At 36.5% G+C, this 26,931-nt stretch overlaps 1 protein-coding gene across 1 annotated transcript in view; it reads left to right on the forward strand.

Annotated features, from left to right (window-relative positions):
• The window catches only part of LOC136849253 (prohormone-4), a 393,569-nt gene that overhangs the window by 72,726 nt on the left and 293,912 nt on the right, over nucleotides 1-26,931 (forward strand). The window contains exon 5 of the mRNA XM_067122527.1: nucleotides 24,271-24,327. The gene's annotated coding sequence lies outside the window, so the exon portion shown is untranslated. The remainder of the gene's footprint in view (nucleotides 1-24,270; nucleotides 24,328-26,931) is intronic.

Raw genomic sequence — 26,931 nt, forward strand, 5'->3', positions numbered from 1 at the left:
ATATATATATATATATATATATATATATATATATATATATATATATATATATATATATATACATATATATATATATATATATGCATTATACATAATATATAAAATATATATACATTAAATATATATATATATATATATATATATATATATATATATATATATATATATTTTATATATAATTATATTTATCTATCTGTCTGTCTGTATATATACACATATATATATATATATATATATATATATATATATATATATATATATATATATATATAAAGAGAGAGAGAGAGAGAGAGAGAGAGAGAGAGATTAGTGCAAATGAATATATCTGCACGCTCATCACATCCTTCGAAGATTCTTTTGTAGTGTCTATCTCTGTGAGACGAAAGACGAAAAAGAAAAAAGACGAAAGAAAAGATGAAAAGAGAAGAAGCAACTTGAAGACGAGACAAAGAAATTCCACGAGAATAATAAGACCTCATTTTTCACATCCAGCAAATGGCAAAAGGGGCGAGTCATTCATTTCAATAGGACAAAAAAAAAAAAAAAAAAAAGGAAAAGCAAAAAAAAAATGGCCGACGTTTCTCCTCTTGATTTATTTCACGCTCAGGTGTGTAATAAAAACTGATTAATTAGATTAGTTCGTTAATTAGGTGATCCTTTGAGAGGTTTTGTTATCTGTCTGTCTGTCTGTCTCTCTGTCGTAGAGAACGGAGATAACTTTATTGGTTAATTTTGATTAATATTGTGTAATTAGAACTTTTGTGTGTAAAATCGTTTGAATGAAACATTTTTTGAGAGATTAGTTTTTTCCGTTAGTCAGAATGGATTCAGTTATCGATTATTTATGCTTCTTGTTGTTCCATCTGTTAAAAAGAATATACAAGTAAAGAATGGGCCGAAGTTTTTTCGGGGCAATCGAGTTTTCTGTAGGCCTACAGCGTATAATACTGTATAAAACTATCAGCTACGACCTCGCAACGCTCAGTTGCTCCTCAAATGCGGTCGAGTGAGGATGCGTCGCACGCCTCCGAAAAGCGCTGCCACACGCACGATCCAAGGCTAACCTTAACCTTAAATAAAATAAAAACTACTAAGGTTAAACGGTTGCAATTTGGTATGTTTGATGATTGGAGGGTGGATGATCAACATACCAATTTGCAGCCCTCTGGCCTCAGTAGTTTTTAAGATCTAAGGGCAGACAGAAAAAGTGCGGACGGACAGAAAAAGCCGGCACAATATTTTTCTTTTACAGAAAACTAAAAAGACGTTTGAATTTTTACGAATATTTCCACCAAAGGTGAGTCTCGTGGCTAGTAACAAGGGGGTCGGTTTTGGAGGAGATAGAATGTAACTTTTGGGGAAAAGGGCTTTATATATATATATATATATATATATATATATATATATATATATATATATATATATATATATATATATATATATATATATATATAAATATATATATAAATGTATATATATTTCTGGGGGGTTGGGGTTGGCCGGCAGGGGAGAGGTTTCGTTCCAAATTCTTTAGAAATAAAAACGGTAACCATATTCACCAGTACCGCGGGATTTAGTAACCAAATTTTAGCCTGAAAATTATATCACCTCTTAACTGTATACTAATAGTAGGGAAGCATATAAACACCTAAATGTACTGTTTTAACGAAATTTCATGAAAACCCATTCATCCGTTCTCCGTAGGGGGATAGTGCCGTCAGTGCACCTCTTGCGGTGCACTGTAGGCATTACTTAAGGTTCTTTTTAGCGTCCCTTCGGCCCTTCGATGCAACCCCTTTCGTTCCTTTCACTGTACCTCCTTTCGTATTCTCTTTCTTCCATCTTACTTTCCATCTTCTCCTAACAGTTGATTCATAGTGCAACTGCTTTGAGGTTTTCCTCCTGTTATACCTTTGTAACCTTTTGCACTCAATTTTCCTTTCAGCGCTAAATAACCTCATAGGTCCCAGTGGTTGGCCCTTGCCCTAGATTCTGTATTCAATTCAATTCAATTTAATTATCTGGAGTGAGTTACTCGTTAACTGTTTTAACAAAATATCATGAAAACCAGTTTATCCGTTCTCGAGATATTTTGTTAACAGACACAGAGATAAGCGTTAACTTTTCCATATTAAGTTATTGGAGGTAACGAAGTGTATCAAACGAGAAAAAAGTAGAGCAGATCCTCTGAATATTCACAGACCAGTTGATAAAGCATCTTTTATTTTGTATATCAGAGCCGTTTGATCAGAGATTCGTCTTTGTTCCCAAATAGCCCCTCTGCGTCCAAAGTCGATGACTGTAGTTGCTGAAATTTTACGTCAGTGAATTACTTCAGATCATTCCTCCCGAGTTGCTTGATTGTTGAAAAATTATTTATTAAGTAAAAATTGACATTTTTATCGATAGGAATAAATAAATAAAAATAAAATAAGTTTAAATATGAAAACATGATAAAATGAAATAAAAATAAAAATATGATAAATAAAAATTAATAAAATAAAGAACCAAATGTAAATAAGGAAAAGGAAAATCCAGACTAAAATGCTCCGTGAAATAGGGATGAAAATATGATCAGTGTCTCGAAAGCAGACTTCCATTAAGCTTGACATTCAAAAACGAAAACGTTAACCCAGTTCCTTTTTACATATCTTTCTGTTTCAGATAAATGGCCGAGTCTTAACGTGTCTTGAATGCTGCTCGCCATTGTGGCAGAAACTCCGTGGCTATTATTTTAACTTATGGCTATTCTTAGGAGTCTGGTGCAGGGAGGCAAGAGGATATATATATATATATATATATATATATATATATATATATATATAAATAAATAAATAAATATATATATATATATATATATATATATATAAATATATATATATATATAATATAACCAGCAGTGTAAGTATACTGGCTTGATATTTCATTCAGTTACAAATAATCTCTACACGATTGTAGGCTACTGTAACCACGTCAGATGAGGATTATGATTACAATCCTCTATTAAGGTGCTCCAAGAGAGAGAGAGAGAGAGAGAGAGAGAGAGAGAGAGAGAGAGAGAGAGAGAGAGGTTGTTAAACTCAGTATTTACTGTACTGAGCAGAAGGTTCAACAACAGGAGAGAGAGAGAGATCACAGCAAGATAGTGTGGATTGGAACTGGTCAGTGATAGTAGTAGGTTCAACAACTGGAGAGAGAGAGAGAGAGAGAGAGAGAGAGAGAGAGAGAGAGAGAGAGAGAGAGAGAGAGAGACATCACAGCACGATAGTGTAAATTGGAACCGGTCAATGATAAAAGTAGGTTTCACAACTGGAGAGAGAGAGAGAGAGAGAGAGTACGGCATGATAGCTTAGAAATAACCGATCAGCAGTAGATTCAATAACATTCTTCGAAAATTAGAATAAAATAAAAAATACAGCTGATATTCCTACACGAAATTTCCCCCTGCTCGTTTTCCATACTGTTTTCATATTACTATTTACTGTAATTACACGAAACCCAGTGGAACACAATTACATGAAACCCACCGTGAAATGGAAGCTAATGAAATTCCGGGGGAACTGATTTAAAACTACGTTTATGAAATTAACTGTTTGTTGTAGGCAAGATTGCAGGACTAGGAAAGGATAAAAGAAATTTCCACAGCAACAAGCACACTTAGATTTTAACAATATATTTGTATATGTAAATGAGTTTTTTAAGAGTTACCACTCTTAAGGCATTTGGTTTTGAGTAATAATAAAATCTCTGAGTTTGTATAGAAGTATAAAAAATTAATGCAAAATAATATATACCACAGAAAGGGGAAAAATGTTTATGGTAACAAACTGCTAACAGATTTAAAATGATAAACAAAATCAAACCTTCTTGTAATGGAAGGTAAACAAAATATAGATCAAACGTAGTATTAATAATAAAATAGTAGGAACATAAACCAACCACAACAATAGTAGCAATAGTTTTAAAAACAAAATACGTAAGTGATGATACCTGATGTGTTAAAACTCACCATCGTTTTGAAGGTACATTTTGAATTTATTGTTCTCTGCGTGAAGCTCCTTGTATTCTAATTTTTATTATTGCAGTTGTGCAATATTACGTTAGTGCAATTTTAAATGCAGATTTTTTTCTCTGTTGCTGAAGTTGTTGCTAATTTCCTACAAGTTTTACGGTTCAGGAAAATAAAATATTTTTTGTTCTCAACAGAAACGAAGAGCGGAAAAATAACAGAAATACTTGACCTCATGTTAATAGAACATGCGTATATTCAACGTGAAAATGTCAGTAACAGGTCTTTAAGTGAAAAAGGAATAAAAAAGAAAACAGGTCGTAGCTATACTGTTGAATATTACTCATGAGGAAAATTTACACTCGAGATTATTGAGCGAAAATTGAGTAAAGAAAGATGGACATTTTTAGGTCTGCTTGAAAGGTTACGTGTCAAAAGTAGCTAAGAGAATACATCCATTAGTCTCTAATAAATATATTCTCCTTACTAGCGTCTGTATATCTCATGAAGATCTTAGTCTTTGAGAGATTGTAATGTTTGTATCGTAAACCTTCATAAACAGAAAGCAGTGACAGCATATCTTTATGAAAGCTGATAACAATAAAACTTCGGAGATGAGTGACAGCGACCTACTCTGTCGTTTCCATAGAAACCATTTTTACCTCCTGCAACGCTTTCATTATTGAAAAACCAAGTGACGGGATTATGGTTTTATTTGCCGTACCAGACCCCTACTTCCTTCCAGTCTGCTACCTTCTATGACTGTCTAACGAGCACCTTACTTCCAGCGAGAGCATAAACTTTCGTTTTTGTCCTCGGCTTAATATGATGATCATCCGGCGTCATTCACTGTCTCCTCGGGGGTGTATAAAGCTTTCGTATCTTCAAATTATGGTATTGTTCCTTGGGTGGTCTTTTCAGAATATGATATTGTTTCATGGCTGGTCTCTTGAATAGATTATAACGTCGCGTCTCCTCTGCATTTTCTGCTAAGATGGAAAGGTGTCAGACTGGTTTTGAATTTCTGTAGATATTTCCTTGTACATATTCCTCAGACTTTTCCTTATTTAATGGTGAAGGACTAAGTGACTTGGCAATTGATGAGAGGCGGTTGGGGCGGGGTGTGGGAGCGGGATGCTGGTTTATAACAAAATTCTTCCTGAAGATATAGGGAGATGAATATCATGTATCTTCGTTATGTCATCTTAGCATAGTCTTCGTAGAAATGAATTCGGGTATTAATCTAGACCAAAGCGTCTACAGACGTAGGTTATATATATGTGTATATACATATATATATATATATATATATATATATATATATATATATATATATATATATATATATATATATATATATATATATATATATATATCCATGAAGCTACAAATGTCACATAATATCAATTCACGCTACTTCAGGAATATCCCCGATGGGAATTATCACCGAAGGGAATTTTAAAGTGATAAATGGATCGGAACCGCCGGGTCTCGATCCCTCGACTTGGTAACTTCCAGCGACTCCATTCGACGGTCAGATGGAGGGTCTCGATCCCTCGACACGGTAACTTCCAGCGACTCCATTCGACGGTCAGGTGGAGACCCGGCGGTTCCGATCCATTTATCGCTTTAAAAATTCCCCTTCGGTGATAATTCCCCATCGGGGATATTCCCGAAGTAGCGTGAATTGGATATTAAGCGACATTTGTAGCTTCATGAATGTATATAAATCATGGCGTGATAAAAATTTCATATATATATATATATGGAAAAGAACACATATATGGCTAGATAGACAGATGAATAGACAAGCATTTTTTAGGTAATAAAACAAAATCTTTTACCACTGCGTACACAATGGAACAATCGATCTCTCCAAGTTCCAGGTTGAACATTTTGAATTAATTCAGTATTTTTTTACAATGTTCTAAGAATAAACCTAGTCATCTAAAACCGCTGTAGCAAAATTTAGACCGAAAATCCAGATGAATGTATTTCACCAAGAGTGAAATGTCAAAAGAACAACGAACAATGCTTTCTATCGGCTTGTCAGTGTTGCAGAAGAGCTGTTGTTGAACAAACTCTGGAGAAAATATTACGAATTCCAGCTCTCATCTCCTGTTCCCCTTTCCCACCAACTGCAGTTTAATCAAGAATGTGTTCAGTGTCAGTCAGCTGGAAAAACGAAAAACGCAGGTGCTTCGTTTCTTCTTATCCAGGTTCAGTCCTTATCGATATCTGGTAAAAGTTGGCACTAATTTCTTATTCTGTTCCTGTGTTTATGTAGTCACCCGTTTACGTTAGGTGAAAACGTTCTAGATGAACGCAGAGCTGTTTATCATTATATTTTCTTCTTTTTAGTTTTCTGTAAAAGAAAACTATTGCGCCGGCTTCGTCTGTCCGTCCGCACTTTTTCTGTCCGCTCTTTTTCTGTCCGCCCTCAGATCTTAAAAACTGCTGAGGCTAGATGGCTGCGAGTTGGTATGTTGATTATCTACCCTCCAATCATCAAACATAACAAATTGCAGCCCCCTAGCATCAGCAGTTTTTATTTTATTTAAGGCTAAAGTTAGCCATAATCGTGCTTCTGGCAACGATATAGGATAGGCTACCACCGGACCGTGGTTAAAGTTTCGTGGGCCCCTCCTCACACAGCATTGTACCGAGACCACCGAAAGGTGGATCCAGTTTCGGTGGCCTTGATTATACTCTGTAGCCGCTGCACAGAAAACTCGATTGCGCCGAAGAAACTTCGGCGCATTGATACCTGTTTATAAATAGATAAGATAGATGGGATGAGTGGAGTTAATATGCATATTCAGGCTCAAACCTCCACATGCTCATTGCTTGTCTTCTAATTCATTCGAACGTTATTGAGTGTAACTAAATTTTCCAAAAGCAAACGACTGCTCATTGGGACTTGGGAGGTTCCAATTTCAAGTTATAAGAGTCCTGATACGGTTCCATCCATGGAAGGTGACTCAGGCACTCTATTTTGCCAACATTTTTCCATCACAGTATAACTTCTTAGCCTTTTTTTTCCTTTTACTAAGAATAAGAGCATAGCCGAGGTACCGACTGATTCATGTGCTGTTTTCAGGTCTACAAATACTGCAGTACATTCTCGTATGCTCTACACCATCCCTGTCGGTACAGAAATGCTGATTTATCGGTCATGTTTTTGGCAGTTCATTTTCTCTTTGCAGTGTATAAGAGATATTGGCCCATATGAATTCAGTTATTTTACCCAAGGGCTAGGCAGGATGTATTGCTCATTTCACAGCGTGGGCCTGATGTCACCTAGAAGCAGGTCAACTTGTTTGACGTGTTTTCTCATATTTTTCATCATGCCATGGGTCAGTCATGTCTTTTCCCAGAGCAGTTATCGCTCTCTTTTAAAAACCCACTTGCAGTTCTCAATAAAAGGTGTGTCGGCTGCGCCAGGCACATTGCAGCTTTATTTATCATTCTCCACCTGGCAGGGTGAGAGTGTTTCTCGTCTCTCTCGTGTATTTGGTGGAAGGTGTCTTTTAAATTTGTTCTGTCTCAGAAATGCGCTGCTGATCTGTTGACCTTGCTTTGTGGAACTGTCTGCAAAACTTGCTCGTCTATGGATTTCCAGGATACTTTGTCGAACTGCTTTCCTATTTTGGCAGTGTGGATGAGAAAGTTCATTTCCGTTCACAAATTTAACTTTATTTCATGTGAGGTGACTTCAAGAAGCAGTTTATACATCTCGTTTGTGGGCTGGTGTCCGAAGAGTTTTCCTGTTCCTGTAATTCTTGTATTCATCTCGTTGATTCTTTGATAGCATTACCAGAAAACTTAGAAGTCTGTGATTTTTAATATTCGCTATGTCATAGATAGACCGTCTTGAATTCTAAGATACAGGAAGTTTTATTTGCATGAATGAATTTATTATTTAATTTTTTTCGTAGCCAGAACAGCTCCTAGATTTTGAAACACGTCTGGTTCGCTAAATGGAAGAAAAAAATTCAATTTCAACTTCAGTCTAGCCCAGTTGCGAAGGACAGAAGTTGCAATTGTGTTTTTTCCTATTACTAATTCTACGTAAAAGCTTCACTCGAAGTTTTATTGAACGATTCTTTGAATGCAGTTTTTGTTCTCGCTAATTAAATTGCTTTTTTTCTTTGTAGCTGCCTTTGACATAATTTTTGTTGTTGTTGTAGTTGTTTGCTGTTTTTTCTTTTTGTCTGTTTTACTGCTGTGAATGGCATTGGAGTTGATGAAGTTGCTTCTTCAACATCAATTAATGTCAGCATGTTTTTACGTCTCATTTTCATTTATTTTTTACGTCTCATTTTCATTTATTGTCTTTTTCGGAAACTGTCTTTTTCTTCCTAAAGCACAAACTCTCAGTATACAGCAGTTGTTTTTATTAATGTCAGAATGTTTTTACGTCTCAGTGTCATTTATCTCCTGTTTTGGAAACTCTTTTTTTTTCCTCCAGAAAACTTAACCTCTTAGTACACAAACTTTATTTCTTCAATATAAAAAAAACAATGTTCCTTTTCACTTGGAGTTGTAGGAAACTTTCGAGCAAAGTTACACTCCCATGAAGAAAGTTCATTCGGGATACTGTTAAGGAAAGAGATCAAGTCAGGTCGTAGCCGGAGAGAGAGAGAGAGAGAGAGAGAGAGAGAGAGAGAGAGAGAGAGAGAGAGAGAGAGGTCATAGGTCAAGCTAGAATATAGATCAGGCTACAGAAAAGAGTAAATAAAAAAAAGGAAAAGCGAAAATACAATAAAATGTTTCTTAATCATCAAAGGATTTGTGAGCATCCTACAGATGATGAAGGTAAGAGGATTATTATCAGGTACTTTGCCTGCTCATAAAAATGAGGAGAAATAAAAAAAAAAATAGACAGTGATGTAACGTGACAGAGAATAACGTCTAGGTTAAAAATTTCCATCGCGATGGCAACAACTTCTGACATTTGTCAAAACTGATTATTCTTCTAGTGACAGGGATCAAGAATCCTGTTGCAGGTTATCTAACTACACTTCTCATTGTCATTATTGTGATTATATAAGCATCATTTTAGTATAATACAAAAGTATAAGCACAGTGTAAGGAAAATCATATTAATGATGTGCACTTTACAACGTGTACTTTCACACCTTGGAGCTCCATAATATGACTCAAGAAAGGGAAGGTGTGCCAGTTAGCCATAATACATTCATGCATACGTACATAGCACGAAACACACAAATATATATATATATATATATATATATATATAATATATGTATATATATAATATATATATACATATATATATATATATATATATATATATATATATATATATATATATATATATATATATATACATACATATTTGTATGCATACACAAACAAACAAGCACATATATATATATATATACGTATGTATGTATATGTATATAAATATCTATACATACATATATACATATATATAAATATATATATATACATATATATGTATATGTGTATATTGTATGTGTGTGTTTGTGTATGCATTTGTGTATGCATACAAAAATACATGTTGCCAGAGCAATATCCTCTCATATAGATGATGTTATTGGTGACAGCAAAAATGACAAATGAATGAACAAACATTGAATAAACAAATAAAGAACTTTTTGAAAATATGCTTTTAACTAACAAAAAAAAAAAAAAAAAACATAACTGGGGATGAAAGTAATGTGAAGCACAACTCGACACCGGAAATTACTTGCATGAAAAGTGAAAAATAAGATGGAATACATCTTCATTCTCGCAGCATCAGCTCTTCAGCACGTCGCAAGGACAAGATGCTAAGATCGTAAGAAAATGTCTCACCTGACTAATGAAGAACAAGAGCTAAATGATAATAAAGGCTGATTCACATTATACCGTCACGTCACCGACTCATCACGTCACGTCACCGTCACTTCAGCCGTGCCTTGTATTCACACTATCCATCACAGACCCGTTCAGTTCGTGCCCAACCTCAGCGACTTGCAGATTTATCAGTAAGAAACTTGCATAAGCACCGTCACGTCACGTCACGTCAAAATTTTCTTTCCAAGAAAACGTGCCGTGACGTAACGGTGGATGCCTTGTGCTTGATGGTGACGTGACGTGATGGTGTGGACAAATCCATCTGATTACATGTGAGAAATGCTCACGTACTTGACGTGACGTGATGTGTCGGTGACGTGATGTTATAATGTGAATCAGCCGTAATTATTGTTGTTGTTGTTGTTCCCGTTCACTTTCGTTATTTTTGATATTCAAGCTCTGAATTGAGCATCCAAATTTACTTTTGTTATATAGTGTTATGTTTTTATTGTTAAAGAAGGCTTATTCAGCTTACAAAGAATTATTTGCTTTGCGCTGCAGGGTGAATATCCTCGAAGGGATTTTAAGATGACGATTCTACCTTTCATGCTGAATGCACTTTAAAAGTCTTTCTCTAATGTTATTAAATTCACAGCATTTTCATACAGCGAGCTAGGATAACATCACTTGTTAATTAATGATGATAATTATATCAATTGTTAATCAGTGAATTTAAGTCCCAGTGCCACCTACATATCCACATGGTTCCATTCGTCGTAGTCCATGTTCCTATGTTGCATGTGCACCATTTTGAAAAGCACCAGAAATCAAGTTTAAAATGACCTCTTATTTTCTCAGGAATACAAAAGTGGAGCAAAAACATAATAATAAAAGTTTCCGACTCCATTCTTCGCTTTGCCAGACATGCTTTCGGGCTTTTGGCTTTTTTTCCTCTCTCTCTCTCTCTCTCTCTCTCTCTCTCTCTCTCTCTCTCTCTCTCTCTCTCTCTCTCTCCCCCTTTTCCCACGTAGCTGGAAAAATGCCAGAAAATTAAGAGAGTGATTTATTCAACCGTTTATTCCTCCAGAGTCTCTCTCTCTCTCTCTCTCTCTCTCTCTCTCTCTCTCTCTCTCTCTCTCTCCATTAGTTCACTAAGATGGAGATTTCTTCATGAGCACCAGGCAGCCAGCCCTTCGAAGCATCTATTAAATCTTCTCTGAGGATGTTTAGAATATTTTCTGCTCTGAATAAGACAGTTGGTGCAATTATTCAATGCCACGTGAATCTTCTATAGCTTACTATATTAGTACTTTTTAATACATTTATTTTAGTGCATGGAACACTGCTTTTAACCGTGAATCAGCTTTAAGAATTAATTGAGTCATTCGGTCTTTAGAACATTTGTTTTCTTCTATTCGTTTCACTAAAACATTTTTGTCCGCATCATTCATAAGGATATCCTTTGTAATAATCTATCATTGTTTATATAAATATATAATGGGATGCCTCGTTCGACTTATTTAATTTACCTCTGTCGAACGATTTTTCTCATTCTGCCACGTTTGGAACCTGATTATGAAATCTATTTTTAGATCTGGCAAGCTTATTCCTTCTCCCTTTGGGAGGCTTAATTCTTACACATTCTCCTCCTCCTCCTCCTCCTTTGCTGGGTTAACCTGTCCTCTCTCTCCTGTCTTCTTACTCCTGTCTTCTCTCTCCTGGCTTCTCTGCCTCTCTGGTACTGGCAGAATGCCAGAAGACTGTGTGTGTCTGGCTCATTATATCGGTCGGTCCTCGTGTCTCCATAAGTGAAACTAGATTAAGAGTCCTTCAGAGACTTCACCTCAGTCCTTGAAATGTTTTTCAGTTACCTAACGGTTCCGAATTTTAAGAGAGAGAGAGAGAGAGAGAGAGAGAGAGAGAGAGAGAGAGAGAGAGAGAGAGAGAGAGAGAGAGAGTGGCATGCAAGCAACGCTACAGTGAAAAAAAAAGAAACACGAGCATGCATTCAATCACAAAATCAATTGCTGAATGTTTGCAGCTGTATTCACTCGTAAGTCTTCGCAGTCACAGGAATCCTTATGTATTCGGTCATGATTTTTTCTTGCAGTTTTATTTTCATTGTCCTTGTGTTATTACCTATCGCATATCACATTAAAATCGATGACTGAGGCAATTTGATTTTTCACTGGAGATATTTTACTGGGTTTTTATACTTCTGCCAATAAATAGTGCATGTGGTATATATATATATATATATATATATATATATATATATATATATATATACACAGTATATGTGTGTGTGTGTGTATATATAATGTTGTTCACGATATAAAGGAGGAAAAAATATGGTAGAATATATGACAGAAAGACTGGTAAGGGAAACAAATTGTGGGATTAAACGGGGAAGAGAGTGTGTATGTAAAAGTTTATTGTTAATGAAACAATTGTACAAGAAATGTTAAAGTAAAAGGGAAAGATTGTCTGTGGTGTAGGCTGTTAAGATTGTATGGTAAGGAAAAGAGGCCAATGAAATGAGCAGACATGCAGGCGAGAGAGTGACTGGTTTGGTGTGAAAGAGGATCCAAGACAAAGGTGTGTTGCGTCTCCTAAGCGGTTCAGTATCTTTTTGGGCAGACTGATCCGAGAAGTCGATGCAGGAGCAAAGTTGTGGGATAAATGACTGGCAGATCGTGTAGAATGGCTGGAGCTTGCAGTTGATACAGTGCAAATTGGGGATAATGAAAAGCAACTGGAGAAACTCATACAAGTTTAAAAGTGTTTGCAAGCAGAAAAATTTGAGAGTAAATGTGACCAGAATAAGGTTGTGAGAGTAAATGGAAACTAGGATCATGGAGCAATGAGTTATGATATGGATGGTGGAAGAATGGAAGCAGTTGACTGGTGTAAGTATTTGGGAGCAAATATGTAATGGATGATGGAATGATGAGAGAAGAGGTGAGTCGAAGAGTTGGTGAAGCAAGAAAAGTAACTGGGGATATGCAAAAGATTTATAACAGACTTTTGAAGCCAAGGTGGGAATGTATGAAAGGATTGTTGAGCCAACCCTCCACTATGGAAGTGAAGTGTGAAGGTTAAATACGAATGGAAGAAATAAGTTGTGTATCATTTCTCCTCTTTGTTAACTAAATAATAGAACAATGCTTCCATGAAAGGTTGCATGTAAAGTAATGCTGCTTTTAATATTAGAAACAAAATGATTTCAACGCGATAATCAATAACACAAACCGCAGTCAAATAGACATCAAAGTTCTTATATCTCAGTTGGTTTATCTTGGAATTTATTACTGAAAAATGCATCCTGGATCTACATCCCCATTTGCATCTGAATTTAAATTCATCCCAAAATTCAATCTTCTGTCTTACGTCTACAACCCATCCCTCCAAGAATTTCAGTGCAAGCCACAAATATTCTTTTATATGCCTTGTAAGGAAGCAGACAGACAGTAAGCGAGCGAAAAGACACTCGTGGAAGACATAAGCGTCTTCGAACTTCGTTAGCGGCTGAAGAAAAAGAAACGGAGAAGAAATAATAGTGTTTTTATACAGCGTGATGAACTTACAGCTGTAAAAGAACGAAAAACGGCCAGAATTCGAATAAGTTCAGAGTTAGATCTTTCCAACCAGAACGTCAGATGATATAGTAAATCGTTGACAGGAAGAATGGAGAGTTTATTGATTAAAAAAGGTTTGTAATCGTTAGTAGAACGTGGGCTTTGACGATAGGAAGATTACTGAATGTTTTCGTTTTAGCAAATACAGTCTACGCTCAAAGGAAGATTACTCGGAAGCCGATTAAATGAGAGAGAGAGAGAGAGAGAGAGAGAGAGAGAGAGAGAGAGAGAGAGAGAGAGAGAGAGAGAGAGAGAGAGAGAGAAAATTAAATTTCCACTTACTCCGCCTGCAATGTCATCAGTAGAAACAGAGAAACAGTGAGAATTAATTTCCGTTGTCATGCCTACGTACAGATGATATACATACACACACACACACTTACACCCACACACTCTCTCTCACACACACACACCCCCAAAGGGCTTTTAATTTCTTTTAAAGTTACTGAAAGACCGCTCTAAGATGTATAGAATTACAGGAAAGATATAAATAGAAATGGGGACATTTATAATGAATTAAAATGCTCCAAGGGAGCAGTCTTCAGATTTACCATAATTTATCAAGCTTTTCGCTCCTCCCACTTTACCTGCTTGAGTTTCACATGCCCCTGTAATCTTTTATCTCATACAAGGCGGTTCTTTGGTTCTTTCGCTTCTTCCAGGATTAGAACCCACACGTTTTTCCTTCCATTTTCTATTCCTTTCAATCGGCCATATATGTATATATATATATATATATATATATATATATATATATATATATATATATATATATATATATATATATATATATATACGTAATGAAACTAATTTTTTAATCCTTGGTGGTCGTGGTGTGTAACACAATCAGGGAGTGAGGTAGGTAGGTAGGGGTATGGAGGAGACACTGTAACTACTGTCAGTTGAATACAAGCAATTAGAAGTGTGTTAAGAGGTGCCGCTGTGTCTGGCAGTCCCGTTTCAATCCGAAATGCAGCCATCTGTCGAACAACGTTGTGCTATCAAATTTTGTGCTTTACTTGGAAAATCCTTTTCAGAAACGGTTGCAATGATTAATTCTGCATATGGACAACATGCTCTGATTTACAGATGGCATAAGGCCTTCAAGGACGGCAGTGAAAATGTTGAAGTTGAACCACGACCTGGGCGCCCTTCATTATCAAGAACAGATGAAAATGTTGCCCGTGTGGAGGCTGTCCTGGACGCTGACAGGCGAATGAACATCAGACTCATCAGACTCATCGCTGATGAAGCAGGAATACCAAAAACAGTCGTCCATCGGATTGTTACCGAGGATTTGAACACGAGGAAGATTTGTGCCAAACTTGTGCCCAAGAACTTGACTGAGGAACAGAAAAAAATTCGTCTTTCCATTTGTCAGGATATTGTCATTCGTTTGTCTACTGAACCAAACATATTAAATAGAGTGATTACTGGTGACGAATCATGGGTGTTCGAGTACGGTCCCGAAACAAAACGTCAAAGTTGTGGGTGGCTCACTCCAACATCACCCAAACCGAAGAAAGCACGCATGACCAAATCTCGAGTGAAATCGATGTTGATTGTGTTTTTCGATGCAAAATGGGTCATCCACGAAGAGTTTGTACCTCAAGGGACCACTGTTAACCAAACCTTTTACCGAGAAGTTCTAGAACGTTTGAGAAAAAGAGTTTTGCGGGTTCGCCCTGAAACTGCCACTTCTTGGATCCTTCACCACGACGATGTACCATTTCACACCGCCTTGTCTATCAACGAATTTTGGCCAGGAAATCCATTGCGACGCTTCCACACCCAGCTTACAGCCCAGATCTGGCCCCCCTGTGGCTTTTTCATTTTCCCAAAACTGAAATCTCATTTCAAAGGGACTCATTTTGAGAGCTTAGAGAACGAGCCACACTTAACAACATTTCGGAAAATGACTTCCAGCACTGCTGCGAAGAATGGAAAAGTCGCTGGAACCGCTGTAGTTATTCTAGAGGACGTTATTTTGAGGGAGACAAATTCCAGGGGATGTTATTGTGAGGGGAGACAATGTTCCTCTGTAAAAATTTTCAAAAAAAATTTACTTTGTGAATTTAATTTCATTATTTTTGGGACACCTCATATATATATATATATATATATATATATATATATATATATATATATATATACATACATACATATATATATATATATATATATATATATATATATATATATATACATACTGTATATATATATGTATATGTATACATATATATATATGTATATATATTATATATACACTTACTCTATTAATGTGCATATGTGTATCTGCATGCATCTTCTTCTTCTTTCGACCTTATTAATCCCACTGTATAGCAGGGTCGGCTGCTCGAGTCAACTTTCTCCATCTGTCTCTTCTATTCCTTGCATCTTCTTCCCCCAGTCCCACCTCACCCATATCCCTCCTCACCAGATCCATCCATCTGATCCTCTGAGTATATGCATGCATATTTATATGTAGGTTTTCATTAAAACTCAGCGGATTCATAAGTACAGCAAAAGATGCTCATTCTAGTGCCTTGGGGGTATTATTATTATTATTATTATTATTATTATTATTATTATTATTATTATTATTATTATTATTATTCGTGTGGAACAAGCCTAAAAGGCCATTAACATGCAAAATATGTTTCCTACAAATAAACTCTTCATATAAGAAAGAAAAAAAAACAAAAATAAAAAAACAAACAAAATCAATTCAGAAAACAAATATGATAACACATAAACAGCAAATGAATATAAGTGAGATTGTAAAGGTAAAATGGGCACAGGCAGTATGCTTCTATTTTATATATGATTCTCCTGCAAATGAAATGTTTAAGTTTTGAATTATCTCTGCACATATTATCACAGAAGCAATTAGCGCATTGTTTTATAATTTTCTGAAGGCAACTGTGAATTTAAAGAACTTTTTACTCCTTAATGCCAGAGGTTTTTAATGAGTGATTTTGAGTCACAGCAAAAATGTTTAAATGCTTTGAAAATGTTTTGTGTCTTTTCATAATAGTATTCAGGAACTTCCACGCAAAGAGAGAGAGAGAGAGAGAATTCAACTTTCTGTGCTTTAGACCCTCTTAATGATGCAGTATTTATGTGCATGCCTGACTGATGCTTCGCAGCTTCCCTTCCACTTTGTATGAGTTTGGAGGTGTATGAATAATGCTTGCTATGAACGTCAGTCACCTTCTGCTTGAATATTGCATTTCTTTTGTTACAGAACCTCAGAACTTACCTTCAGGACGACTTGGTAGGTTGTAAGGATCTGTATTATTTAAACAAGTAAAAAGAGTGAGTTATGACAGAAATTCACTGTAACAGTGATGTTATTACAGAGAAATCAACTATAATAGTGAGTTATTACATAGAAATCCGCTATAAGAGTGATTTATTGCATAGAAATCCACTACAGGAGTGAGTTATTACAGAGAAAGCCACCATAAGAGCGAACTATTACAGAGAAATCCACAATAAGCAATATAACCATCGTCTTGCCTGTTTTATGAACTATTACAGAGAAATCCACTAAAAGCAATATAACCACACTATCTTGCCAGTTTTATAAACACAGCCTTCAACTCGTTTAATATCTTATACTAGGTTGTAATATCAAAATTAACAAAAGGGATTAGCAGTGAATAAAAATAATAATCATATAAATGCATAATATACTAGTTAATAAAAAAAAAGAGGAAATGCAGCCACAGTGTATGCAAAGAACTATCGTTATAAAGCATAGACGTTGTTATAGTCCCTTACTACATCGGGTGGAAAATAAACGTGTTTAAACTTCATTCGGGAGTTGACGAAGGTTTGAGTGCGGCAAAAAATTACGCACGTTTACTCCGGTCTGTTGGCTTCCATGGCCTAATTGTGGTCACATACCGCCTACAACGTATTATCGAAAGTTTCATTTTAGTGTTGACTTTAAGATTACAGTAATACTGTAAGGCGTGAAGGAGCCAAAACCAAAGCCTGTTAGTTCCAGTGTAAGCGTCTTGCCTAGGCTTATGCGAGCGCCGGCATGACCTGAGGTGAGTTAGGCTGGCTTTAGCTTTGACGTTACTACCGTCAGCTTTCAGTCTGTCATTTTCTAGGGGGCTAGGGGTGGAGGTTAGGCTAGAGGTAATACTGTTATATGAAAACTAATATATAACATGGTAAAATCAAGGCCAAGAATCTGCAATGCCCAGAAAAATTTTTTATTTGCAGAAACTATGAAATTTCTACGGTACGTGTTTAGATGTTGAGATTACTGTGATGTTTCTTTCTTGAGTGACTTTTTTTTTTTTTTTTTTTAGTGTTAAACTTTTGTGCCTTAGCTGTTCATGACAACCGATAATAGTTCATCATAGTGTTATGTGGATTCCATGTCATTTGTTTTCGTTACGTAAGTTGCAGTGAAAGTGTGAAATGTGTTCCGAATAAAACGTTCATAAGTTGCAGTGAAAGTGTGAAATGTGTTCCGAATAAAACGGTCATTTCAACAAAATAGTCAGTGGCGCAGAAGGTAATACCGCGTGGGCTTCATGGCCAGATACTCTTTATTGAATTTATGAAATTTTGTTTTAGAACTTTAGTGGCTTCATGACTTCCATATTCTGAAACCGTAGCCCCTCATGCCAATTGAAGCGATGGTGGTGCAAGGCCCCAAAGAAATTTAATTTATTTTAAGTCCTGCCGCTCTTCCAAAAATACCTTATATCTATCCCCTTATGTATGCATGGGTGTAAATTGGGTGTAAATTACATTTAAAATGTGTCTTACTTAAATGAATTTAAAAAAAAAAATGGAAGTTAAGTGGTGACACGATACGATGTGAAAGGGTTTTTTTGTGACAAGAATAAACCTATTTCCGTATGTGGGTGTCAGGACCTGTAATAACACGCCCCCCCCCCCGCCCCGAACTCATCCCCCAACCCCGGCCTTCCCTTTTCGATCCCCCATCTTGAGGATCATTATTGAGGATCATTATATATATATATATATATATATATATATATATATATATATATATATATATATTAGAATATATATACATATGTATATAATATAACTATATTAAAATATGTATACATATATATATAATATACTATAGTATATGTGTATATATAATGTATTATGTATATATATAATATAATATAATATAAGTATATGTATGTATATAAACCCTTACGAACCTGTCATTAAACGATTCTTTTTAGTGTATTAGATAAGTTAATATGGATCGAGACGTTAAACATGACACTGTGCAGTATATCATAAAAAAACTGAATGTCACTCACCCAGGTTCATGTGACTTATAAAGCCCTTGAAAAGAACGTATATTTTCCTCATTAGAAGCCCTTAGTGAGAAATCATTTTTACAGTAATATAAATTAATATATGGATTCTAAAGTTGTATCTTGATTCATGAACATTAGGATTATATTAAATATCGAAAGGATATTCTTCATTCATTCTTAATGAAAATGGTGCATCAGTTTGAGTGGACATGAAATAGGGGTGGAATCTGTTGATGTTAATTGTTTACATGTTATGTTTATTACGAAGAGTTGACTGATTGAGAAATATAGAAATAAGATAGTGTTGCAAAGGTGAAAAGACAGATCATGAAATAATTAAAGAATACATGTTTAGTCGGTGAAAGTGAGACTCATGAGGTCAAAATGGAGGTGAGTGTTAGAATGGGTATTAACCCGGTATGTATTCACCTACGCGTCACCTCCGAGGTGCTAGCACTAAACATGGCGGAAGCTCAATGGGACACCGTGTTTAGTACTAGCCCCGGGGATCAAAGATATCGTTTACTAATATATATAAATATATAGAAATGGGTGTATATAATACCTTGATCCCGAGGGGCTAGTACTAAACAAGGCGTCTCATTGAGCTTCCACCATGTTTAGTACTAGCACCTCGGAGGTGACGCGTAGGTGGATACATACCGGGTTAATACCGATGGAATGTACTGTAGGCACATGAAAAGACATGATATCAGTGAAGTTATTAATTTTTTCAATAATTCCCGTCTTGGTGATTAACCTTTTCCATCAAAACCTGTTCATTCGCTCCCGAAATGATTTGTTACAACACAGACGTATGCTCATTTGCCTTTGGGAAGGTTTGTCCTTTCCAGTTCATAAGAGGATTTTTGCAAATCCATTTAAGGGTTCCCGGAGTGGGTATTGCCGTCAGTACACCTCATGCGGTGCACTGTAGACATTACTAGAGGCAGGGTTCCCAGATTTGACGGTTTTTTCGGCTGGTTTAGATTTCCATTTGGCGGGATTTTGGTTGGTTTTATGGTAGAATTCGGCTGGTTGGTAGTATTGGCATCTGGGAGCGCTGCTTTTTGCAGCGTACCTTCGGCCCCTAGCTGCAACCGCTTTCATTCCTCTTACTGTACCTCCGTTCATATTCTCTTTCTTCCATTTGATTTTCCGCCCTCTCCAACAATTGTTTCATAGTGCAACTGCGAGGGGTTCCTCATGTTACACCTTTTAAACCTCCTTACTGTCAATTTCCCTTTCAGCGCTGAATGACATCATACGTCCCAGGGCTTGGCCTTTGGCCTAAATACTATCTTCTATTTAAGGGCGATGCTCATTACTCCATCGACTGTTTTCACTCCTTCCTTTATGGGAAAATACTTAATTGTTGAATTCGTGGGTGCTAGTAATTAATCTATCAGCTTCGTTAATTCCCCTTCGGTTCCGCTGTATTGGCTAAGATCCATTTGTACATCTTCGTCAGAACAATTCCGTCCGACTTTACTGGAGGCTTTAGGAACCTCGATAACAACTTGATTGAAATGGTAATTCGTGGTTCCCTCACCTTAGGAAAGGATTATAGTATTCAGATTCGGAGAGGACTGTACACGCATATCTGGGCAAGTGTATTCATTTACAGCCGTACGGATATACATAGACTGAAGCAACAGTAGAATTCCATAGCTTGCGAGATAACTGCAGATGTTGGCAGGGATGCGACAGCTTTGGAGTTAGCGTCGACGCAAAGTCTCTGGGAAGTTTTTGCAAATGCTTCGTATGTTTATATAATATGAATTATGTTTGAGAATATTCCTCTGGGCCTACAGTTTAGATTGGAAGAAAATGAAGGTCCCCTTTGTTTGCTGATGATGGGTTACATTCTGAATTTTGTCTGACTGTAAAAACCCCGAAAGGTCCGGATTTGTTTTGTAGAATTTCTCGTTGCTCAAACTCTGAGACATTTGACATAATCTGGACTCAGGTGCAATTAGCTCATTTGCCTTTACTGAACATTTTCTTGCTCTTTATTAATCGCTTTGTATTATAGAATATGTTATTTACCCCGCCCCCCCCTTTTTCTTAGATACTATTTCGGCCACTGCTCTTTTGCCCAATAGGTGGGTAGTGCCGTAAGTGCGCCTTATGTGGTGCACTGTATGTACTACTGAAGAGTGCGTGCAGCGTCCCTCAGGCCCCTAGCAGCACCTACCGTTTAAACTTAATACTTGGCCTCCATTCTTGCTTCCTTTCCTCCATCTTGCTGTCCAGCCTTTCTAATTATTACTTGTTAGTGTCATTGTGGGGTTTCTCCCAGTTTTGCCTTAGATCTTTGTTATTCATCCCATTTGTATTTTGGATGTCATCCTCTTGCTGTCTAATCTCTCCTCACCTCATGCGGTGCACTGTAGGCATTACTTAAAGTTCTCTGCAGTCCCTTCGGCCCCTAGCTGCAATCCCTTTCGCTCCTTTTACTCTACCTCCTTTCATATTCTCTCTCTTCCATCTTACTTTCCACTCTCTCCTAACAATTGGTTCATAGCGCAACTGCGAGGTTTTACTCACGTTGCAACTTTAAAACCTTTTTACTGTCAGTTTCTGTTTCAGCGCTGAATGACCTCAAATACCCCTGTGCTTGGCCGTTGGCCTAAATTCTGTATTTAATTCAATCCGATTCAATTCAAGTCTAATCCCTCAGACTTCTTTTCACTACCGTAAGGTTGAAGTTGCCCCCCTAGTGCTTGGCTTTATGGCCTTAATTTCGTCATTCATTCATTCATTTACTGTTCCTTTGAGCTGAGGGCGAGTGTTTTTACTCCCTTCAGGTTGCCTTGGAACACTTGTCAGTCCATTGTTTACAGTTGCTGTGTTGTACGCCTTTCCTTTTATTACCAGAGTATGGAATTATCTCTCCTTTTTCTGATTTCCATCTTTTCCTTGCTTCACATTGGCATTGGATTATCTCATCAGTCTTTGCATAAAAAAATAATCTTTATTATTAGATCTGTCATGGTTCAGTGAATATTTATGCATATGTATATAATATATAAATGTGTGTGTGTGATACTGTATATACACACATATACATATATACACCGTAAGAAAATTGTGCATGTATTTACACACATTATATATATATAAATATATATATATATATATACATACACATATATAACACACATATATAAAATATATATAATACACCCATATATATACATATACACACACACACACACACACACACACACACACACACACACACACACACACACACACACACACATTTTTGGGGTGATTATTTTTAAATTTGGAGATTGTGTTTTTTCCATTTTACCCTCAAGTAAGCTTGCCAGTAAATTGTGAAATAACTTGAATACTATGTAGGTCATTAGATAATATTCAAGTCATTCTACTGTATATCCAAAAAATATCGATGTAAGACTTTATACAAAATACTGAGGTAAAAAAAGAAAGGATTTTTCGTATAAGGGCAACTTTGTCTTTCGGCTTAAAATTTTAATAGGTGCTCGAGCCTAAATAATGATGCCCTCAAGCGCCGGGCTATGCGCGCTAAATCTGGAGTCAGAAGGAAACGTATTTTCTTGTGTCGTCTTGGCCACATTCTCTGGAGGAATTCTTTATTTTTTTTTTACTTTAACTCTTTAATGACTGTTATTCCTACAGGGGGAATCATATGATATTAAGTGTTATTTTTGGAAGGAAATCTTATGATATTAACTGTTATTCTTGAGGGAAATCATATGATGTTAACTGTTATCTTAGAGGGAAATCGTATGATATTACCACGAATTGGAGGATTAGAGTATTATTCATAAACAGCATCGAGATACTGTTTCTTCTTAGGCAACCCATTTTAACAAGCAAAGCAAACTTGCTTACTCAAGACGAGAGTAAACCCAACGTAATCTTGGTTCTTTCTTTTACATCACTTGGATTTTTAAGTCTCTGCAATAATCTTCACACGGAAAGGTTACTCGTTTAAGGCGTTAGTTCATGGGTCCCAATGTGACCCGTCGTCACTTTTACTAGAATACCCCCCGCCACAACGCTGTTCTACCTCCATGCCCCGACCAATCTTACCATCCCAACCCAGTTATGTGTCTCTCCCATGCCCAGTGCATAAAAAAAGCACAAAGGAGCTAGCTGCTCTTGAATGACTGTGGGTCAGAATGTTTTGTAAAAATAGATTTTGGGTAAAGGTCAGTTGTCATCCAAGGGTAAACCCTAATAAGATATTTTTTTATTGTATATTAACAATTCTTTCAAATTTCGCAAATTGCATTTCGAAAGTGACCGTCAAAACACGCAGAAACGTTCAGATGAATGAAGTAGAGTAACGCTTGGCTTGGTCAGTATTCGTTTGAGTGACAGCCAGTGAATGCCCAGAAGTATGATGACCGGTGTAACTGTTCTCTCCATTGGTAAAATTAAACTACATGGGATTTTGGTCAGTTTTTGGGTGGGTGACCAGAAGTGAAACTACAGATTGATGACACATTTGTGGTAACATTAACGAAACTTGGACGTCAACAATGTGGTGGGAACAGCAATCGGTCACAGCAAGGCTTAAAAATCCTAAATGTTGGGTGGTTGAAGGGAAGGAGATGTAATGGAGATGACATATTAAGGAGATGAACTCCTAATTAAAAAAATACTGTGTAATATATATATATATATTATATATATATATACTCTATATATATATATATATATATATATATATATATATATATATATATATATATATATATATATATATATGTGTGTGTGTGTGTGTGTGTGTGTGTGCAGAGCTGAAATTTTTGTAACCACGGAAATGTTCAGTGCTTTAATCTTACTGGGGTGTACGCCCTCAAGCATTTTGGTTTGCATTCACTGGTCTTGTTTTATTCACTTAATTAGGCGTTTCCTCTCAGTCCTTTTTGTCACATGTTAGCTGCAGGAATATAAATTTGCGAAGGGGAATCCACAAGAAAATCTAAATATAAGACGAAGCAGTCACACAGGGTATCTTATATAAGTGGCGTTACTTTGGACCTAAATATACACGGTGGATTATCCTTTATAATATGTTGAGGTAAAAGTAAGACGCTCCTGTGATTGTCATTTGGTTTCTAGGTTTAAAAAATGTTATTGTGCGTTAGTAACATCGAAGGTACTTTTTCCTCTTATTCACGTCTGCCACTGTATGCTTTCAGTGTAGGCTATATTGATCTTTGCATATAGTATTTTTGTTCATGTGCACGTATATTTTAATTTGTGTATGAAATTTTAAGGGATACATGAATCTTTTCTAGTATGTTGTGAAATCTGCAAAGTAGGAGTCCTCAAACCTCATTTTGTGTTATCTGACACGAGGTGACTGGCTAAGTGAATGACATAAAAAACTTATGTGAATTTGGACATTGGGTAGTTTTTGTTAATTTGGCAAAATTAAGCCTCTTAGTCTTTTGTTAATTCAAGTGTCTTTATCTTTCAGGTTGTGCTGTAGTGACTTCTTTGAACACTGATTCTACGCATTAACGTCGAATAGGAGGTAAGATTATATTTGTTTGCAGACAGATTTTGGGATTCGGGGCGTATGTTAGAAATAGTGTCAGCGAAGATACCTTTTTTATTTTGATGCAGCATATGTAGAATAATCATGTTTTGTGTATGGGTGTAATAGATAAATTGAGGATCCTTTTCATGAGGAAGAGATATGCTTTAGGCTAAGTCGATGCGGTATAGAAATCTTATGGGCTCAGCGTTCAGCGTCTTCTTTTCGTAGTAAATCGCCGGTATTCTGCCCTCAGTTAACGAGCTGACGTGCAGCTAAGTTTGAAATAATATTGTGAGGATTAAGTCACATTTTCAGGAATTTGTTTGCAGACCCTTGCTGGTTATTGCTTTCTTTGGCGAGATTTATTTCTTGGTTTTGTTCGCTACGTTTGCCAGCAATAATTATGCGGTGCTTCTGATACCGTGAGGTATTCGTATTTGCTGGTTTTATTTTTGGCTGCTTTAAATTCTTAAGGTTTTCTTTTGAATCTTGAGGATTTTTTGTAATGTATATTTCTTATTTCACGTTAAATGGGTCTTGCTTAAAGACCTGTTCGTTTTTTCATGTATATGTCTTATTTCTCGTTAAACGGGTCTTGCTTCAAGACTCATTTGTTTTCACGTACCATTCATTGGGTTTTGGCCTTTCTCTAAAGTGATATCTTGCCATTGCACAGGACTGCTCATGTCCATATTGCCCATAACAGTTGTTACAAGTTTACTAACGCCTCGCGTTTACTGGGCATAGGCGTTAACCCCGCTCTTTAACTAGGCATGTGAGAATTCCAGTTTTGGAAATGAGAAAATGATGTTGAATGATTATTCTGCTGAATATATGGGCAACGTGATGTCAGGTACTATACTGCCCTGAAATTGAAGACTGCAGTATCTACAAAAATACAAAACTGAGGAAAACGGCAGATACTGCAGTTTTCCCTTGCCTGACTACTGATTTTGCAGATACTGCAAATGGGACCCCCTAAATACTCATGGAAAGCAATGAAGAATCATTCTGAAACTGCAGTAACTTGTGTATTTTGTGTTTCACGAACCCAATAGGTGGCATATCTCAGTTCCAAAAATTTTGCAGATACTGCAGTTTTCCATTTTAGTATAGACTTAAGCTTGACATCAAAGTATTATATAGGGAAATTGCTCTAACTTTAATAGAACGGTGAGTTAAGTCCTAGTAAATGATAACCAACGTAAATTTCGAAAGATTGTATATAATAGAATATACTTCCATTATGACGAGGGTGAATAGCAGCTCTTATACAAACATTGACGGGGTCAGGCGTCAATATGCATTTGTTGGCTGAACGTTTAGTAGATAATTGAGACTGACAGGGTAACCCCATCCGGGGCTTAAGTATACCCATGGGAGAATAGGCACAATAACCCCAAATTCATCGTTTCCACCTTGAAAATTTAGTTAAAAAACCAGAAGTATTAGAAAATTGCGCTGTCATATTGAGCACGGTGTCGTTATTTTCTGACCATTCCACTTTAGTGGAAGCAATACAGTCCCTGATTCATTCAGTTATTGTTAAAGTGCTACGTATCAGATAGATGACAAGATTTCACATGACTCAGTAACTGAGTTTACTTGGAGAAGCTTTCACCATGACAGCAATTTCTTCATTGATAATGTCCTCTGAAGAGAATGGAGTGGAATTGAATGGAAGATAGAATTTATGCTAAAGACCAAACTCCGGGACCTATGAGGTCATTCAGCGCTGAAAGAGAAATTGAGAGTAGAAAGGTTGGAAAGGCGTAACAGGAGGATAACCTGACACTGTAAAACAATTGATAGGATATGGTGGAAAAAAACAAGATGGAAGAAAGAATATGAACGGAGGTACAGTAAAAGAAATGAAAGGGGTTGCAGCTAGGGGCCAAGGGGACTCTGCGAAGAACCTTAAGTAGTGTCTACAGTGCACGGCGTGAGGTGGACTGACGGCACTATCCCCCTATAGGGACTCTGAAGAGATGCTGCCTGTCGAAGAAGAAGGATCACAAAGGATACATTAATTTTAGGACAGTAGTGATCATCCAGTAATCCGTATTGTTGTCACAGTGATGTCTGCTTGTGATGTCATAACGCCCCGACACGAAGCGCCAGTCTTGAGCGCTTCTGAGAGAGCGACACAGGAAATGGAAAGTGAGATCGGAGGATATTTTCCGCTTTAACAGTTAAAGGGTCACTGACGCTATCATAACTCGCCTAGATATGAGATGAATTGCAACTAGAATAGCGAACCATTGTCTTTTGAAGCATTACCCCAGAACATATGAAATTGTTGGGATTTAAAGTATTCGGGTTAGGTAAAACAAGCATTTTTCCTTAATTCTTTCCTAATGGATGACAAAACTAGGTATTTTCTTGAGTTTTGCCTGTGTGTGTGTGTGTGTGTGTGTGTGTGTGTGTGTGTGTTGGACAAAGGGAATACCAGGTCGTTATTCTCTATGGGATTACCTGAAGTAGACGGTACAGCAGTACTGATATTTCTTCCTATCTTTTTATATCTCCCTGACTGAATAATACGTAAAACTCTATATTTTTTCTGGGGGGTGGGGAGGGAAAGTCTTTTGAAAATCG

The sequence above is a fragment of the Macrobrachium rosenbergii genome, chromosome 20 (assembly GCF_040412425.1).
Source record: "Macrobrachium rosenbergii isolate ZJJX-2024 chromosome 20, ASM4041242v1, whole genome shotgun sequence".
Taxonomy (NCBI): domain Eukaryota; kingdom Metazoa; phylum Arthropoda; class Malacostraca; order Decapoda; family Palaemonidae; genus Macrobrachium; species Macrobrachium rosenbergii.